The sequence below is a fragment of the Halyomorpha halys genome, unplaced genomic scaffold, assembly GCF_000696795.3.
Source record: "Halyomorpha halys isolate HHAL.00 unplaced genomic scaffold, Hhal_1.1 Scaffold68.1, whole genome shotgun sequence".
Classification (NCBI taxonomy): Eukaryota; Metazoa; Arthropoda; class Insecta; order Hemiptera; family Pentatomidae; genus Halyomorpha; species Halyomorpha halys.
In genome coordinates this window covers 446,306-452,920 of record NW_027116161.1, presented here as the reverse complement: position 1 = coordinate 452,920, position 6,615 = coordinate 446,306, and the positions used below count along the sequence as shown (strand labels likewise).

The window sequence follows — 6,615 nt, the reverse complement described above, 5'->3', positions numbered from 1 at the left end:
TAATATATACAATATTTACACAATCGACCTGAGGATCCCTGAGCCCACTCTATCCCCCACGTGTGAGGGGTAGAGCAGAGCTCAAGAGATCCCAGCGCATCCCTCTCGCCGCATCACTGGTAATGAGCCAGTGGAGAGAGGTCACTTTAGTAAATCTCTTGGTTACATGGCTAGAAGTGTTGTTTTTTTCATTGAGGGCCTACGCAGCCCCAGAGTGGGAATGTCTATCCATTTCTTATAACTGCTACCAAAATAAAGATTGACTGACTCTGTAAGGAATCGAACTCACTACGTTCTGAACCAAGTAAGCTGTGACCCTCGCCCCAACATGCTCAACTATTACATCATCTGCTAATAATGTCCATGCCGGATCGTATAGATTAAAAATCCAAATAAAAACTAACAAAAACTATTGTCATTTTTAAAACAATTCTCAGGCAACTGCTGATGTATAGCTATGAAGTCTGAGGAGCGGCATCCTTTATGAAAAGGAAAAAATTACAATCTTTCCAAAATAAAGCCCTAAGAATTGCAGTTGATGCTCCTTGGTTCCTAAGAAATAGCCAATTGCGTCAATTAAAGGAGCAGCCACTTAAAACTTGGGAAATCCAACCTCGACCTGAAGACCGTATGTATATATATATATATGAGCCATAATAGGCTACTAACTTTCAATTTCGTGTTACATTATTTTATTAAGTGAGTTCAATAATCATATTAAAAATTGATAAATGATATTGATGTACCTGAAAATATTTCGAAAATGGAATTCTTTAGATATTACTTTATTGTCAGTTTTTCATGAATATTTCAAAAAATGAATCTTAAACATAAGCTTTTAATGCTTTAAAAATAAACATAAATGAGAAATTAAAAAATTAATAAATTTATTTTAGTCATTAGTTGATTTCATAAATTGGAAAATAAATTCTAAAGAGTCTAAAAACTCAGAAATGGAACCAAAATATTTTTTTCACATTTCTAGTACAATTAATTGGTATAATTACAGATTTAAATTTATAGACTTATTTATTATCCGATATTGCTCTAAAATACAGCAAAAGCAACAAATAAAATAAAAAGTTATCGGTTTATAAACATCAAGACCAATTACTGAGTTTTAAATTTCTATACTGAGGAGCATCTATTTATATTTAATCTAAGATTTCAGAAAAATAAAAATGAATTTTCATATAAATAATACAATTGTAAATCAAAAAAATTATTTTCTAATTCTATTCATAGCTCAAATCTATGTTTTCTATTAAATGTTTAAATGGAAGATGAATGATTTTTTTAGTTCATAACAGCAATTAACCTTCTCCGAATCAACATTAAGCAAAAGTTTACGTATAGGTTGACTCTAGTTTTTTTTTACGCCCCACTCTTGTGATGTTGCTCTGTAAGGCGACTTGAGGGATATTCATAAAGAAATATCTAAAAAAAAAAAAAAGGAAAACAAATGAATATGAATTAAATATGAATGCGTAGAGACATACCTACGTACGGGAAGAGAAACCGCTGGGATGTGGATTGCTCCTAATGACGACGGCTTCTGACTCGCCTCCACTCACAGCACTACCTATCCAGGGCGCATGTCACCAGTCTATTCCCAATTGGACAACGGTTTATTTTCATTTATATACTTACATACATATATATACATGCATACATATATTACATAAATGGTAAGAGTAAAATTTACGCACGTAAGTATTCTGAGATTAATTTTAAGAACCCGGAAAAATAGCAGATACTTCCTTAAATAGATAGGTCATTCTCTGAAAAAATGTATTTTTTCGTTCTTTATCAATACCTCATTATGTAACGACTTAACGATGTTCAACAGGATTTTTATTTGTATTTTTTTTGAAGAAAAAAATACTCTGAACTTAAATTCGTAATTTTTTTCTTTTCCATTTTTGACCATGCCTAGCAACCTCTTAGTCTGAATTTGGACGTCCCTAGGATGACAAGAGCGACTTCGAGCCCGTACAGTCGGTAGTATGGTGGATGACTGATGGCTAACAGATATTAAATGTCTTGTAGAATTAATATCAGTAATTATGAACAAACTAAAACATAAGTGCGGTGTAAATGAATAAATTTCATGTAAATGTTATTAATCTGAATCAGTTCTATTCACTTCGCCGCATTAAAACTTCATGAAGGGTCTAGAACTCTGTAGCGATAATTATTTATAAATTTTTTGTGAACTTACTCTTTACTTTGAGAAACTTTGAGAGAGAGAAATGCTTTATTCATCCAAGCTGCCCAAATACATCGTGTTGCAACATTACACAGCATACTAATCAATCCATGACATATATAAATTACATATTTTTACAAGACATAATAAAAAAGAAAACAATTTTTTCAAATTAGATTTAAAGGAAAATATAATACAAAGTTGGTTAAAAGAAATACTCGACTGGATAAATAAGTTTATAAAAAATAATGATAATAAAATAATTTAATGAATAGATAAGTTAAAACACAGAAATCGACAGGTCCATATACTAAAATAAATAAATAAAACAATCAATAATCCACAGCTGATTCCCATGCAGGTGATGGTGTATGATCCCCAGGGAGTCCAGAATAATATTTTCTGCCAAGATCGCAATATCCCCAATGGTAATTAACTTATTTCATATTTTTCCATCAACGTTTCTTCCCCCATCTTCTGGAAGAACAATCTGAAATAATTTCACTATCTTATAAAATAAATACCGTTTGCTTGAGCGTGCTTATTGCTTTTCAATACATGATAGCTTTCTTAACTTTTTCAATAGTTAGAAGAAAGATATGAAAAAAAACGACTCTACATACGTCTCCAAATTTTATGTATGGTGGGCCCTTGTTGAAGTAATCACTAGTTTTGTGATTTTCGGAAAAAAAAAAAAAAATCTAGAGAGCAAGGATGGCGAAAATTATGGACAATTGTTTTTATTTTATTTTTTTTGTTATAAAAATTCGTATTTTAGGATTTATTTTGTTGGGAATAACGAATATAAATTTAACCTTTTCAATAGTTATATTGTCTTTTTGTTTTTTATCTATAGTTTTTTTTTTGTTTTTTTCATTGATTCCTTACTGGTCATTTCTGACTTACGGGGAGGGGTGGTTTAGCTACGGGGTACAAGCCTATTCTAACCATGGTAAAGGATTAAGTTTTCATTCCGGGGGACCGCAACAGAAATAAAAGTGGACCACCCATGCCGGATTCGTACAGACACCGCTGCAGTAACAAGCCAGGTAAAGTTGGCGCTTTAACCCACTCGGCTATAAGCGGACCTTATCCATAGTTCTGTACTTCGCCTTAAATTAAAATATTTTATAATGTACAATATTTTATTTTCACTATCATACTGACTGGACTCTTAACCCTAACGTAACGTAGTTGGAAAAATATGTATGAAATAAAGAAATTAAATTTTCATAAAATTGCCAATGTTAAGTGCACCGGTTATTGACAAGTCAACCTTTGTTTTTAAATATTAAGAGTTTGGTGCCCCGAATCGTTTTAATATTGGCGCCATTTGTAAGCTAAACACAGCTGATCAACAACTTTCTTTTAAAATGAAGCTGACAGTGACCGAGAAAAAATAAAGAGAGGTGAGTTGTGTTCTTGTGGACTACACACTTAGTTTAATGTTTTCTGGGTTTCTTTCTTATTTTCTTAGTTTGTGATATTTTAAAATTAGCATTTCTCATATGTTTTTCTAGGAATAATGGAAATTTCATCAGATATCAGGTATGTCAATAACTGGATGAAAAAAAAGTTTTTTTCCCAATTATAGACAACACAATTAATAATTGAAAATATCGTAATTTTTTTTTCAATGCTCTGTTAATCAGTGTTTCAATATAAACGCAATGCTTATTCAGATTGTTAATAATGAGTGGTTTCAGTATTTGACAGGGGGGTGTCAATAAATGAAGAATGTGGTTCTCAATAATTGGAAGACGGATATTCCAAGTATTGTCGACTACTGTTCTAGTTATTGACACCTGCTTAATAGTTTAGGATACCAGATGATATATCTATTATTTAAGATTGTATAGAGATCGAATTCTCATACAGAAAAAACAAATTTTTAAATTTACACATTACGTTTAACTATGAAATAGAAGTAGAGAGATAGATTAGGCCAGAAGTTAAAAAAAATTTAACTGATTTTTAAATACCGAACATTATTCTCAGATGAACAGAAATAACAAACTCAGTGTGAAATTCAGAAGAATTTCCGATGATTTTAAAAGAATAGAAAGAGAATTTTAGTTTTTTTTTTTGCAAAAAAACACTAGAAGGTTGGAAATAGTTTGCCTTCTTAAGAGGGCGAAATGAAAGAAAACTAAAGTAATTCAATTATAAAATTGCCTTATTAACACTCTTTTTAAGCTGAATTAAAAAAGAAAAAGAAAGAAAGAAACTGAATTCTAGGAAAAAGATATTATCATCAAACTTCCAGGACCAACATTTTTCGAAAACGGACACATATTTTTCCCCTAAAAATCAAGGAGATGAAAGATCTCATGTAGAAAGCACCGAATCCTATTGTGGAAAATATATAACTATGCAGAAAAAAAAATTATTTTTTATTAATTTTGTTTCAGTTTTTCTTTTTAACTTAGTTTAATAATTATCCAACTACATTATTTTTTTTTTTGGCCAAAACTCCCTGGACTGTGGGACCACCACTCAATGAAAAAAGTCAAACGTTCAAGGCCGGATTCGAACCGGCACCGCCAATAGACTTCACACTGGTAAGACTGTATCTTGACCACTGAGCTATGAGTAAGTTCCGTAAGTTACCTCATGTGCTTCATATGATTCTAGTGCATTATATTAATAACTTTTTAAACATGAACTCAAGTCTTGTACTCGAAGAGGGCCATATTTTTATGTAATCAATCTATATAAAAAAGTAGTTTAATTTAATGAATTTTGATAAAAAAAAAAAATTATCGTGATAACTTCAAGTAAAAACTGAGGGCTTTTTAAAGTTTTCTTAGTATTTTGGATTTTTTGACTGTCAATAGGTGCTAATAGAACTCAATGGTTTACTGTCATCAACTCAAAAATAAGATTTCATATTTCATTCAAAATATCGGTTTCAAAAGTGACTTTTATAGGGAAGAATATAAAAAATTGAGGAAATAAAAGAGATGAGAAATAAACAAATTTAATTGAAAGAAAATTTAAATACCACTCGACGACAGAAAACTATTATAGAATTGCAAAGAAAGATAATTACATATTTTTACAAGATATAATAAAAAAGAAAGATAACATGTTTTTTCCCACAGTTTCTTTTACAATCAATTCCAGTCTACACACTAATTACAAATATTTCAATTTATTCCTTTTTTCTTTCCCATTCTTGTCCCTTCCATTTCACAATTTTTATTTCATTTGATCGACAAATTCACTCTCCCGAATTCCCCCTCTCAGATCCTCCCCAGTGACCCGCTAAACAAATTGACTATTAGACAGCGATGTGAGATCAAACCAGAGAAATAATAGTCACAGCAGTAGATCAGTTTACAGTAAAACAAACAAATAAATACATTTTTCCAAAATAAAACTAATACATAGATTTAAAGGAAAATATAATACAAAATTGGTTAAAAGAAATACTCGACTGGAAAAATAAGTTTTAAAAAAATAATGATAATAAAATAGTTTAATAAATAAATATGATGATAAAGATGATGTAAGATCCCCAGGGAGTCCAAAATAATATTTTCCACCACCAAGATCGCAATATCCCTGATGCTAATTAACTTATTTTTCCATCTACGTTTCTTCCCCCATCTTCTGGATGAACAATCTGAAATAATTTCACTATCTTATACAATAAATCCCGTTTGTTTGAGCGTACTTATTGCTTTTCAATACATGATAGCTTTCTTAACTTTTTCAATAGTTAAAAGAAAGATATGAAAAAAAAATAGTGCGATGCATATCTTTAATCAACGACTCTACATACGTCTCCAAATTTTATTTAAACTGGTGGGCCCTTGTGTAAGTAATCACTAGTTTTGTGATTTTCGAAAAAAAAAAAAAAAAATTCTATAGAGCAAGGATGGCGAAAATTATGGACAATTGTTTTTATTTTTCTGTTGTTATAAAAATTCGTATTTTAGGATTTATTTTGTTGGGAGTAACAAATATAAATTTTGCTCCAGCCAAAAATACAACAGTTTAACAAAAGATAACGAAGCCGTTAAACAATCGGGAAAAAACCGGGCTGTCTCGGTTTTTTGCCGTTAGAATCGGATATTACTATTTATCCTTTTCCCTCCCTTATTTCGTTATAAAATTCTTTAATATTTTGTATTTATCTATTGCCCATCATTGCTAACAATGAGAACTGTTATTTTAAAATAAATAAAACTAAATATACTTTATAGGACGATTTTTATTTTTAAATTCTTCATTAAAACCCTGTCGTACTCGCTTCGGCGGTACATATACTAAAATTGGAACGATACAGAGAAGATTAGCATGGCCCCTGCGCAACAAATCCCATCAAATCACCTTTACCCTTCATCGTAAACCTACTGACTGCCCTACAGTTTCATTTAATGATGTTACTCTTACCCCTG

At 30.8% G+C, this 6,615-nt stretch overlaps 1 protein-coding gene and 1 pseudogene across 1 annotated transcript in view; one reads left to right on the top strand and one right to left on the bottom strand.

Moving 5' to 3' along the window:
• Positions 1–1,570, bottom strand: part of nvy (CBFA2/RUNX1 partner transcriptional co-repressor nervy) — a 46,887-nt gene extending 45,317 nt beyond the window's left edge. Inside the window, exon 1 of the mRNA XM_014438802.2 lies at positions 1,500–1,570. The gene's annotated coding sequence lies outside the window, so the exon portion shown is untranslated. The remainder of the gene's footprint in view (positions 1–1,499) is intronic.
• Positions 1,571–6,459: 4,889 nt separating this feature from the next.
• Positions 6,460–6,560, top strand: LOC112210474 (U6 spliceosomal RNA; annotated as a pseudogene).
• The last annotated feature ends 55 nt before the right edge of the window (positions 6,561–6,615 follow it).